The sequence below is a fragment of the Pelobates fuscus genome, chromosome 5 (genome assembly GCF_036172605.1).
Source record: "Pelobates fuscus isolate aPelFus1 chromosome 5, aPelFus1.pri, whole genome shotgun sequence".
NCBI lineage: Eukaryota > Metazoa > Chordata > Amphibia > Anura > Pelobatidae > Pelobates > Pelobates fuscus.
Genome location: NC_086321.1, coordinates 320,149,804 through 320,163,613, shown reverse-complemented (window position 1 = coordinate 320,163,613; position 13,810 = coordinate 320,149,804).

Here is a 13,810-nt window from a genome sequence, read left to right as displayed (position 1 = left end):
TTTTGTTTCAAAATGAACGCAAGTTACATTGTAACATTGATATCTGTCAGGAATCCCTGAATAACCCTTCAAATGCATATATTTTTTTTAAAAGAAGACAACCTAAGGTATTAAACTTGGGGTATTTTGATTTTTTTTTTTTTTTTTTTTAATTCTTTATTTTTGTTGTGCTTTTGAATAAATACAGGTATGCTCATAATGTCACAACAACATTAGTAAGCCGTCTTAACCCCTTCAGGACCGCTGACGGTTCAGGACCGTCAGCGGTAAAACGTGCGTTTGGACCGCTGACGGTCCTGAACCGTCATAACGGTCTGGGGCTACTTACCTGATCGCCGTCGGTCCCACGGCGGCGATCAGTGCTCCACCCGGTCCAGGGGGACTGCCTATCTGCCCGGGCAGTCCCCCCTCGGCAGATCAGGACCCCACGGCCATGTGATCACTCGATCACATGACCGCAATAGGGGTCTTTGTATCTGCCTGCAGGGGGACTGTCTGTGCTGACAGGCAGTCTCCCTGCAAGTAAAAAATCCAAAAAATAAAGTAAAAAAAAAACCAGTGTAAAATCAGTGTAAAAATAAATAAATAATATGTGTATATATATATGATATATATACATGTATTATATCTATATATAATATATGTATATGTATCATATATATATATAATGTCATATTAAGTGTATTTTTATATTTATATATACGTATATTAATATAAAAATACACTTATATTTAAATTACACACGAATATATACAATATATATATAATTGCTATATATATGGTATATATATATTATTATAAAATACAAATAATATGTTAATAAAAATAAATAACAAAAAATAAAAATAATTTTTAATAATTATAAAAAAATATTTATATATGCAATTTTATTCTAACAGTATTTTGATATATATATATATATATATATATATATTTATATCAAAATATACTTAGAATGTAATGATATATATATCTATGTATAAATAAATAAATAAAAACAATACGAAATATACATATGTCCATATACATAATTACATAAATAATTTCATAAATATACACGTAGACGTCAAATATATAAATATGTATATATATTAAAATTCTACATGTGTATTTATGTAATATTTTTACCTAATTAAGTAATTTTAATGATTGCAATTTGAGGGACCTGCCTGCCAACCCAGGCCGAAAGTCCAGATAATTTAATTTGCTAGCACTGTGTTTAACCCTGTAACTTTCTATGACACCCTAAAACCTGTACATGGGGGTACTGTTTTACTCGGGAGACTTCGCTGAACACAAATATTAGTGTTTCAAAACAGTAAAACATATCACAGCGATGATATTGTCAGTGAAAGTGAATTTTTTTGCATTTTTCACACACAAACAGCACTTTCACTGAGGATATTATTGCTGTGATACATTTTACTGTTCTGATACACTAATATTTGTGTTCAGCGAAGTCTCCTGAGTATAACAGTACCCCACATGTAGAGGTTTTATAGTGTTTGTGAAAGTTACAGGGTCAAATATAAGGCTTGATTTTACTTTTTTTTTTTATTGAAATTTGTCGGATTGGTTAGGTTGCCTTTGAGAGCGTATGGTAGCCAAGGAATGAGAATTAGCCCCATGATGGCATACCATTTGCAAAAGAAGACAACCCAAGGTATTGCAAATGGGGTATGTTCAGCCTTTTTTAGTAGCCACTTAGTCACAAACACCGGCCAAAGTTAGCGTTTCTTGCATTTTTAACACACAAACAAATATAAATGCTAACTTTGGCCAGTGTTTGTGACTAAGTGGCTACTAAAAAAAACTGGACATACCCAATTTTGAATACCCTGGGTTGTCTACTTTAAAAAAAATATGTACATGTTAGGTGTGTTTCGGGGATTTATGACAGATAACGGTGTTACAAGGTCACTATTGATACATTTAAAATATATATATATTGAAACAGCAATTTCCTACTTGTATTTATAGGCCTATAACTTGCAAAAAAAAGCAATAAAGCATGTAAACACTGGGTGTTTTTAAACTCGGGACAAAATTTTGAATCTATTTAGCTGTTTTTTTCATTAGCTTTTGTAGATAAGTAAAAGATTTTTCAAGTAAAAGTCCAAAAACATGTTTTTTTTTTTAATTTTTCACCATATTTTATTATTTTTTTTAAATACAATATTGGACATAATACAAATAATGGTATGTAAAGAAAGCCCCTTTTGTCCTGAAAAAAACAATATATAACTTGTATGGGAACCGTAAATGAGAGAGCGGAAAATTACAGCTAAACACAAACACCACAAAAGTGTTAAAACTGCTCTGGTCCTTAACGTACAAACATCGCAAAAACAGGCCGGTCCTGAAGGGGTTAATTAGAGATGTCCCGAATAGTTCGCTGGCGAATAGTTCCTGGCGAACATAGCTTGTTCGTGTTCGCCACGGCGGGCGAACATATGCGATATTCGGTCCGCCCCCTATTCGTCATCATTGAGTAAACTTTGACCCTGTACCTCACAGTCAGCAGACACATTCCAGCCAATCAGCAGCAGACCCTCCCTCCCAGACCCTCCCACCTCCTGGACAGCATCTATTTTAGATTTATTCGGAAGCTGCATTCTTAGTGAGAGGAGGGACAGTGTAGCTGCTGCTGATTTAATAGGGAAATCGATACCTAGGCTAGTGTATTCAGTGTCCACTACAGTCCTAAAGGACTCATCTGATCTCTGCTGTAAGGACAGCACCCCAAAAAGCCCTTTTTAGGGCTAGAACATCAGTCTGCTTTTTTTTTCTGTGTAATCTAATTGTACTTGCCTGCCTGCCAGCGTGTGTGTCAGGCTCACAGCATATACTGTGCCCACTTGCCCAGTGCCACCACTCATATCTGGTGTAATTTTAAAAAAAAATAGCAGTCAGTTTCCTTCACACGTGTGCGTTTCAGGGCCTGCCAGGGCACAGTGTCACACCAGTGCAACTCATATCTGGTGTAACAGTAGTGTACATTAAAAAAAAAAAACCTAGAAATTTGACTGTGAAATAATAGCAGTCAGTTTCCTTCACACGTGTGCGTTTCAGGGCCTGCCAGGGCACAGTGTCACACCAGTGCAACTCATATCTGGTGTAACAGTAGTGTACATAAAAAAAAACTAGGGGGCGTGGCTTGGACGTCGACCGGGATGGCGGCTTAAACTGAGCGCTCCGCTCCACCGGTATCCAGAAAGCCCTACTAATCAGTTTTAAATAGCCCTAATGGGACGGAATCGACGGGGGGAACCTACCAGAACCCCCAGGGAACCCCAACCTAACCAGCAGGGTCCGATGGACGGATTCCTCCACAGCTCCGCAGACACACGCGGTGAGGCCTCGGGATCCAAGATGGCGCCCGCTCCCTCCACACCTGAAGCTTCTCAGGCCTCTACCCTGGATGGCATCGGAGAGGAACTCCACACCATAGCAGCATCCATGGCCACGAAGGCCGACCTCCTGGTGCTCACGACCACTATCCAGGACGCCCTGCGGGCCGAAATGGCTGGACTTCGGGCAGAGGTGACTGCGCAGGGACTCAGGGTGCAAGAGCTGGAACACTCACGCGAGGCCCACAGCACCAGGTTAGCATCCACTGACACGGCAATAGCCAGACAGGGTGACCTGCTCCTACAACTCCGACGGTCTGTAGAAGACCTTGACAACCGGGGGCGACGCTGTAATATAAGAGTGCGCGGCATGCTGGAAGTGGAAGACGAGGAGGACATCGAAGGCACTCTAACGGCCCTCTTCCACCTTATTATGCCCGTTGGTAACCCACTAGAAATCCGATACGATAGGGCACACAGAGCCCTGAGGCCGTGCTCAATAGAGGAAGGCCCTCGGGATATTATATGTTGCCTGCAATCCTTTACTACAAAAAACGCCATAATGAAAGCTGCGAGAGACCGACCCACATGGGAATACCGGGGGGCACACATAACACTATAATGATCTGTCACCGGTAACACTGGAAGCCAGGAGAGCCCTGAGGCCCGTTACGTCACTCCTCAGGGAACACAAGGTACCTTACAAATGGGGCTTCCCATTTGCCCTTTCGGCACGACACTAGAATGGCTGGGCTTCGATCCGCTGGCCGGAGGATGTCCCCAGGTTCCTGGAAGATATGGGATTGCCACCTGTACAGGTCCCAGACTGGATCCTGGGACCGCTGGATGCGGGTCAGAGGCCCGAACGGGCACCTCGCCACCGCAGGGGAAGGTCACCACAGGGACCCCAGCTTCACCGCCAGGGTATGTAAATATAGCTATGGCCGCTCCGAGAGTGCCGACCCGCCGGGGTGGATCTACCATCCCTTTCTCTGGACAACCTCTTGACCTTGGTCCAGCAGCACTAACCCTTATAGGCCCATCGGCCTCCTGGACAGGCTTGCATTGTCCTTGACCACCACAGACACAAAAGCTGGGAGACGGTCATATTGATACTAAGAGAGCCACGTTCCTACCCGCATCAGTATTCCCGCTTTTTCAGGTACGCTCAAAGACTCAACACACCCGCACTAGAAACACGCCAGCGAGAGGCATCAGCTCGGCACAGCCCCCCTTCCCTGGCAGAACATTATACTTCAACACTGACTCTCCTCATCTGCCATTGGGGTTATTATTTTTCCCTCTAGTGACACTGTGAGGGGATCCTGGCAAGTTCCTTGGGTGGGGGGAATCTGGGGGGCAGGAGATTTGGGAATATGACCTGGACTGTCCCCTTCTGCTTCAACCCTCACTGCAACTCCCTGGATGAATCTCACGGGCCTAAACCGCTCACTTTGCCGGGACACTGGAATCTGAGTCTCTCCCCGGCCTGATAAGTATCTTCCATTACCATATACCATCGAGACCACCTCATATGTTGTTCTGCATAATGTATTATACCTGTGCAATTCGGTATTATGATATGGGGTATCCTGGGATTGTACATAGGGACTTATGGGAAGGCAGTAAAAGTGTTGCAGGAAGGGAGAACGCCGACAGAGACGTAGGACAGGGTTGTGACAGAACTGGGGACAGGGAAGGGGAGTAGAGACGACATAAATATGCACGATCTGTACGGTACTTAACTAATCTCCCCCCCCCCCCCCCTCACATACAAAAAAAAAAAAAGGGGGGGAAGGGTGGGAGGAAAGCCGGGAAATGTTGCTGAGTTACACCTACGGCTACTGCAGGGAGGTTCCCACACCCGAGAGATACCTATGAGACGAAGCTAGAGTCTAACCCATACTCGAACTGAGCAGTACTGAACGGACGAGAGATTTAGGGGCCAACAATGGAATGCTCTGAATGGGCACAACTAGATTTCTAATTCACTATAACGAACCCTGACGGCCAACATAGGGGTATATAGGTATGCTCCATGGGGTCAGCCTAGGGGACGGGAAATGGGGCGGTCACACCGGTGGGCTCTGCGTGGAGGGGTGGCGAAATTTGCTAGGACCTTCTACTGTTACTAATGTTTGCCATCAGCTTATGGTTTAGATTGGTGATATGGTAATAGATTGAATAGCAGTTAGTTGTCTGCAAGCGTGTGTGTCAGGCCTACAGCGTCTCTGCCAACTTCTGCAAGTGCACAGTGCCACTCATATCTGTTGTCACAGTAGCTTGCACGCATAGTACCACTAATCGAAAAAAAAATGACAGGCAGAGGCAGGCCACCCCGCAGGGGCCGTCGTGGTCGTGGTGCTGGGATTCCCTTTGGCCCTAGAATAATGCCCAGTGTTCAGAGGCCACGTACCCTGAACTCGAAAAGTTCTGAGGACATAGTTGACTGGCTAACACAGGACACCCAATCTTCTACAGCTTCCGCTCGGAACCTTGACGCACCATCCTCCTCCAGCTTAGCTTCGGGCACCTCTCAAGTTACCACTCGCCCACCTGCCGCCACCACCAACACTAGCACCACAGCCGCTTCACTTGATCTGTCAGAGGAGTTATTTACACATCAGTTGGAAGATTGAGTGATGCGCAACCATTATTGCCAGAGGATGTAGATAACAGGGATATGTCTCAGTCAGGCAGCATTACACACATGGACGTATGGTGTGATGATGATGATGATGATGTTGTACCCGCTGCTGCTTCCTTTGCTGAGTTGTCAGATACAAGTGATGCGGTTGATGATGACGATGCGTCCGTGGATGTCACGTGGGTGCCCGCTAGAAAGAAGAAGAACAGGGGGAAAGTTCAGATGGGGAGACAGAGAGGAGGAGACGAGTTGGAAGAAGGGGGAGGTCGTCGCAAGGAGCTAGTGGCACAGTCAGACAGCGTGCATCGGCACCCGGGGTCAGCCAGACAGCACGCCAATCAACGCATGCTGTGTCCACCACCAGAATGCCGTCATTGCAGAGCTCAGCAGTGTGGCTTTTTTTTGTGTGTCTGCCTCTGACAACAGCGATGCCATTTGCAACCTGTGCCAAAAGAAACTGAGTCGTGGGAAGTCCAACACCCACCTAGGTACAACTGCTTTGCGAAGGCACATGATCGGACATCACAAACACCTATGGGTTCAACACATGAGTACAAGCAGCACACAAACTCAAAGCCGCCATCCTCCTCCTGGTCCAGCACCTTCAGCCACGTCAACCACTGCTGTCCTCCTTGCCCCCTCTCAACCATTCGCCACTCCATCTCTCGCCTTGAGCAGTTCCTGCTCATCTGCCCACAGTCAGATGTCTGTCAAGGACATGTTTGAGCGTACGAAGCCAATGTCACAAAGTCACCCCCTTGCCCGGCATCTGACAGCTGGCTTGTCTGAACTTTTAGCCCGCCAGCTTTTACCATATAAGCTGGTGGAGTCTAAAGCGTTCCAAAAATTTGTAGCTATTGGGACACCGCAGTGAAAGGTACCTGGCCGAAATTTTTTTGCACAAAAGGCAATCCCCAACCTGTACTCGATTGTGCAAGAGGAAGTAATGGCATGTCTGGCACACAGTGTTGGGGCAAGGGTCCATCTGACCACTGATACCTGGTCTGCAAAGCATGTCAGGGCAGGTATATCACCTACACTGCGCATTGGGTAAACCTGCTGATGGCTGCCAAGCATGGAATGCGTGGCTCTGCAGAGGAGTTGGTGACACCGCCACGACTTGCAGGCAGGCCTGCTGCCACCTCCTCTACTCCTCCTACTCCATCCTCTTCCATAACCTCCTCGGCTGAGTCCTCTTCTGCTGCTGCGTCTTGCTCCACATCAACGGCACCCCCCCCCCCCCCCCAGCTCCCCAGGTACTATTCCACATCCCGGATACGGCAGTGTCACGCCGTCTTGGAGTTGACTTGCCTGAAAGCAGAGAGTCACACCGGACCAGCACTCCTGTCCGCCCTGAACGCACAGGTGGATCAGTGGCTGACTCCGCACCAACTGGAGATCGGCAAAGTGGTTTGTGACAACGGAAGAAATTTGTTGGCGGCATTGAATTTGGGCAAGTTGACACATGTGCCGTGCATGGCACATGTGTGTAATCTGATCGTACAACGCTTTGTGCATAAGTACCCAGGCTTACAGGACGTCCTGAAACAGGCCAGGAAGGTGTGTGGCCATTTCAGGCGTTCCTACACGGCCATGGCTGTCAGGGTACCTGAGGCCTCTACCTCTAAGGGAGGTAGAGACTTGGTGGTTTATCCGTCCAGGCGAGCTGTTTCCTCCGTTCCTCGCGGTTCATCCAGTCACTTAAACACCGGCCGCGAGGAATCCACGTCCTTTTCTAGCAGGACGCTCAATACGTGACGTCATGACGCTATCACGAGCGACCTGTCACTCAAGTGTCCGATATCCAATCGGTACTTGTCAGAGCCGTGATTACCATCCAGAGCCAGGGTATTTAAGCTTACTTCTCACTTCAGCTCATTGCCCTGTCGTGGTTCTAGCTTGTCTAGTCACTCAGTGCTCTGGTATTCTAGTTTGCTCTATTGGTTTTGACTCGGCTCGTTGTACTTCCCTGCTTCTCTGTTATCCCTTGACCCGGCTTGTCTCTCGCTTATCTGTCTTCTCGTTCCCTCGACCTCGGCTTGTCTCTGACTATTCTTTATTACTCTCGGTACGTTAGTCCGGCCATTCTAAGGCCCGGTATACGTACCTTTCCACTCTTTGTACTCTGCGTGTTGGATCCCTGTCCCGATCCTGACATTACGACAGGGCCAATGGATCCTGCAGGTACAAACAGTCAGCTTGGTTCTTCGGATCCCAGGTTTGACGCCATGGAGCATAGGATGGATCAGATGGCTTTGGCACTACAGGCACTTTTGTCTCGTGCTAGTAATCCACCTGAGGAGACACGTACTCCTTCTATTTCTCCTGCAGTCTCAGGTCTAGAGGTAGCCACTGTAGGTGCTTCTTCCCGTATTACCCCACCAGTACGTTATGGCGGGTCACCGGAGAAGTGTCGTGGCTTTCTAAACCAGATTAGCATCCATTTCGAATTACAACCCCGCTCTTATCCTACAGATAGAGCGAAGGTTGGATTTATTATTACTCTACTCATTGAAAAAGCTTTGAGATGGGCCAATCCTTTATGGGAGAATGATAATCCACTAGTCTATAATTATAATGCCTTTGTAGCTGCGTTTAGAAGAACTTTTGACCCTCCTGGTAGAAAGGTCAATGCAGCTAGATTACTGTTGCGCCTTAGACAGGACAATCGAACACTTGTGGATTATTCACTAGAGTTCAGGTCCTTGGCGGCAGAAATTAAGTGGAACGAACAGGCTTATATAGATGTGTTTCTGAATGGGTTATCAGATGTAATTCTTGACGAGGTTGCTACTAGAGAACTCCCTGAAAATTTGGAGGATTTAATTTCTTTTATATCTCGTATTGATGAACGCTTAAGAGAGAGGCAGAACACTCGAGATAGGACCCGTAGACCCTCCTTTAAACTAGCGCCTACCTTTCAAATTTCTGAGTTCGAGGACTCACGTATTCCTGAACCTATGCAGATAGGCAGTACTCATCTCACAGAGAGGGAGAGACAGTACAGGAGAAGGGAGGGTTTATGTATGTATTGTGGAGTCAGGGGTCATTTACGCCTAAATTGTCCCAATCGTTCGGGAAACGCTCGCACCTAAGTTCCTCTAGAGGACAGGCCTTGGGTGTTTCTACTTTGTCCTCTATTCACAACTACAAAGAGCTCAGGCTTCTGTTACCCGTTTCTTTAAAGTGGGAGAAGGGAGTAGTTAAGACTATGGCACTAATCGATTCTGGAGCTGCTGAGAGCTTTATAGATCAGGGTTTTGCTGCCAAGCATGCTATTCCATCCCAGTTAAAAGAGACACCACTGGCCGTTGAGGCCATCGATGGTAGACCGTTACTTGAGCCTGTTATTTTCCATGAGACCATACCGATTAACTTAACTGTTGGCATCCTACATAGAGAAGACATATCCTTACTGCTCATTTCTTCTCCGTCTATTCCCATAGTTCTGGGGTACTCCTGGTTGAGGAGACATAACCCTATTATTAATTGGGAGTCAGGGGAGATAGTTTCGTGGGGAGAGAATTGTCAAGAGAAATGCTTGCGGAAAGTCTCACCTCTCGGCTTAACCAATACATCGGCTAACTCTGACAATCCTACAGAGACACAAATTCCGTCTCAGTATCTAGATTTAAAGGCTGTATTTGACAAAAAGAAAGCCGATACCTTACCCCCACACAGGTCCTTTGATTGCAAAATTAACCTACTCCCTGGTACCATGCCGCCCAGAGGTCATGTATACCCGTTATCTACGAAAGAGAACTCAGTTCTAGAGGAGTATATTCACGAAAATTTAGACAAGGGATTCATTAGAAGGTCCTCCTCCCCTGCCGGGGCTGGATTTTTTTTTGTTAAAAAGAAGGATGGTTCTTTGAGACCTTGTATTGATTATCGAGGCCTAAATAAGATAACCATTAAAAATGCCTACCCGATCCCCTTGATTACCGAACTCTTCGATCGTTTGAAGGGCTCTACAATTTTCACCAAGTTAGACCTCAGAGGGGCATATAACTTGGTGAGAATCCAGCAGGGACATGAGTGGATGACGGCATTCAATACTCGATATGGTCACTATGAATATACTGTTATGCCTTTTGGGTTATGCAATGCACCAGCTGTATTCCAGGATCTGATAAATGAGGTTCTTAGGGAATTTCAGCAAGATTGCGTCATTGTATACCTAGATGATATACTCATTCATTCTAGTGACATTGAGATTCATCACAAGCAAGTCAGGAGGGTTTTGCACAAGCTCCTCCAGCATGGCTTGTACTGCAAGTTGGAGAAATGTAGCTTTGATCAAACCCAGGTAACCTTTCTCGGCTATGTGATCTCTGGGGAGGGATTTAAGATGGATCCGGATAAGCTCCAATCCATCCTAGAGTGGCCTTTACCCAAAGGTCTGAAAGCCGTACAGAGATTTATTGGTTTTTCTAATTATTATAGGCGCTTTATTAAGGGCTATTCTTCCATTATCGCACCTATCACTAACATGACCAAACAGGGGGCTGATACTAAGAATTGGACTACTGAAGCTCTCCTGGCGTTCAAAACTCTCAAGGAGCTTTTCGCTTCCGCTCCAATTTTAGTTCACCCCGACACTTCTCTGCCTTTTTTACTTGAGGTAGACGCATCAGAGACTGGTTTAGGTGCTGTCCTATCTCAAAGGTTGGGTATTGATAAACCATTACATCCATGTGGATTTTTCTCTAAAAAATTGACCGGTACTGAGAGCAGGTATGACATTGGTGACAGAGAATTACTAGCGGTTATCAAGGCTTTGAAAGAGTGGAGACATTTATTGGAAGGTACTTTACATCCTGTTACCATTCTGACAGACCACAAAAACTTGTCTTATATCGGAGAGGCCAAGCGTCTGTCCTCCAGGCAGGCTCGTTGGTCGTTGTTTCTTACCCATTTCAATTACGTTCTGACTTACAGACCTGGGTCAAAGAATTCTAAAGCCGATGCGCTATCTCGCCAATATGAACCCTCTGCCTCAGTTGAACCACTGTTGTCCTCCATTGTACCCAAATGCAATATTATTGCTAATACCAGTCTCAAAATTCATTCTCCGCTACTTGACCAGATCTTGAAGTCACAACATCTAGCTCCCGGAAACACTCCTGAGGGAAGAAACTTTGTTCCTCCTGAACTTCAACTGGAGCTCTTACAATGCTTTCACGAAAGTAAAATAGCTGGTCATCCTGGTATTCGCAAGACATACTCTCTGATATCCAAGGATTTCTGGTGGCCTTCACTTCGAAAAGATATTGAGGAGTTCGTCGCAGCTTGTGAGACTTGTGCCAAGACTAAACTACCTCATGCATCTCCATGTGGCCTGTTACACCCCTTGGACATTCCTGAGAAACCTTGGTCCTGTTTGTCCATAGACTTTATCGTTGATTTGCCTGCTTCCAAGAGACAGACTGTTATTCTCACGGTGGTGGATAGATTTACTAAGATGGCCCATTTCGTGCCATTACCTAAACTTCCGACTTCTCCTGAATTGGCGGAGATTTTTGCGAGAGAGGTTTTTCGCCTACATGGGATTCCTTCGGAGATTGTTTCTGATAGAGGTTCTCAATTTGTCTCACGTTTCTGGAGATCCTTTTGTTCTCAAATGGGTATCAAATTGAACTTCTCCTCTGCCTATCACCCTCAGTCTAACGGAGCTGCTGAACGTACTAATCAAAAGATCGAACAGTATCTGCGTTGCTTTGTTTCCGAACACCAGGACGATTGGGTCGGTCTGATTCCTTGGGCAGAGTTCGCACACAATAACCTTGTTTGCGATTCAACTCGCTCTAGCCCTTTCTTCATGAACTATGGCTTTCATCCTTCGATTTTTCCTTCGGTTTCCTCTTCTCAGGGGATACCGTCGGTTGATGATCATGTCGCCAACCTGAAGAAATTATGGGATCAGACTCGGCAAATTCTATTACATAGTTCCTCGCTGTTCAAGAAACACGCTGACAAGCATAGAAGAGCGGCTCCTGTTTTTGTTCCTGGGGATAGGGTATGGTTGAGTACTAAGAATATTCGCCTAAAAGTTCCATCTATGAAATTTGCTCCTCGCTACATAGGCCCTTACAGGGTTCTCACTCGTATCAATCCGGTTGCGTATCGCCTTGCTCTGCCACCTGCCTTACGCATTCCTAACTCCTTTCATGTCTCCTTGTTGAAACCTCTTATTTGCAACAAATTCTCCTCTAAGGTCTCCTCACCTCGTCCTGTTCAGGTGGAGGGTCGGGAGGAGTACGAGGTCAGCTCCATCATTGACTCCAGAATTTCAAGGGGAAAATTGCAATATCTGGTCAACTGGAGGGGATATGGTCCTGAGGAGAGGAGTTGGGTACCTCAGGAGGACGTTCATGCTTCTCGCCTTCGCAGAGCATTTCACCTCCGCTTCCCATCTCGCCCCGGTTCATTCCGCCCGGTGGGCGTATCTGAGAGGGGGGGTACTGTCAGGGTACCTGAGGCCTCTACCTCTAAGGGAGGTAGAGACTTGGTGGTTTATCCGTCCAGGCGAGCTGTTTCCTCCGTTCCTCGCGGTTCATCCAGTCACTTAAACACCGGCCGCGAGGAATCCACGTCCTTTTCTAGCAGGACGCTCAATACGTGACGTCATGACGCTATCACGAGCGACCTGTCACTCAAGTGTCCGATATCCAATCGGTACTTGTCAGAGCCGTGATTACCATCCAGAGCCAGGGTATTTAAGCTTACTTCTCACTTCAGCTCATTGCCCTGTCGTGGTTCTAGCTTGTCTAGTCACTCAGTGCTCTGGTATTCTAGTTTGCTCTATTGGTTTTGACTCGGCTCGTTGTACTTCCCTGCTTCTCTGTTATCCCTTGACCCGGCTTGTCTCTCGCTTATCTGTCTTCTCGTTCCCTCGACCTCGGCTTGTCTCTGACTATTCTTTATTACTCTCGGTACGTTAGTCCGGCCATTCTAAGGCCCGGTATACGTACCTTTCCACTCTTTGTACTCTGCGTGTTGGATCCCTGTCCCGATCCTGACAATGGCGCACTTTTCAGATATCCAGTGGCGAAACAACATGCCAGTGAGGTGCTTGATTTGCGACAGCCCGACACGTTGGAATTCAACACTCCTAATGTTCAACCGCCTGCTCCAACAAGAAAAAGCCGTTAACGACTATTTGTATGACCGGGGTGCTAGGACAGTCTCTGCGGAGCTGGGAATTTTTTTGCCACGTTACTGGACGCTCATGCGCAATGCCTGTAGGCTCATGCGTCCTTTTGAGGAGGTGACAAACCTAGTCAGTCGCACCAAAGGCACCATCAGCGACATCATACCATTTGTTTTCTTCCTGGAGCGTGCCCTGCGAAGAGTGCTGGATCAAGCCACAGATGAGCGTGAAGAGGAAGAGGAAGAGTTGTGGTCACCATCACCACCAGAAACAGCCTTATCAGCATCGCTTGCTGGACCTGCGGCAACGCTGGAAGAAGATTGTGAGGAAGAGGATTCAGAGGAGGAATGTGGCTTTGAGGAGGAGGAGGAAGACCAACCACAACAGGCATCCCAGGGTGCTCGTTGTTACCTATCTGGTACCTGTGGTGTTGTACGTGGCTGGGGGGAAGAACATACCTTCAGTGAGATCACTGAGGACGAGGAACGGGACATGAGTAGCTCGGCATCCAACCTTGTGCAAATGGGGTCTTTCATGCGGTCGTGCCTGTTGAGGGACCCTCGTATAAAAAGGCTGAAGGAGAACAACCTGTACTGGGTGTCCACGCTACTAGACCCCCGGTATAAGCAGAAAGTGCCTGAAATGTTACCGAATTACCGC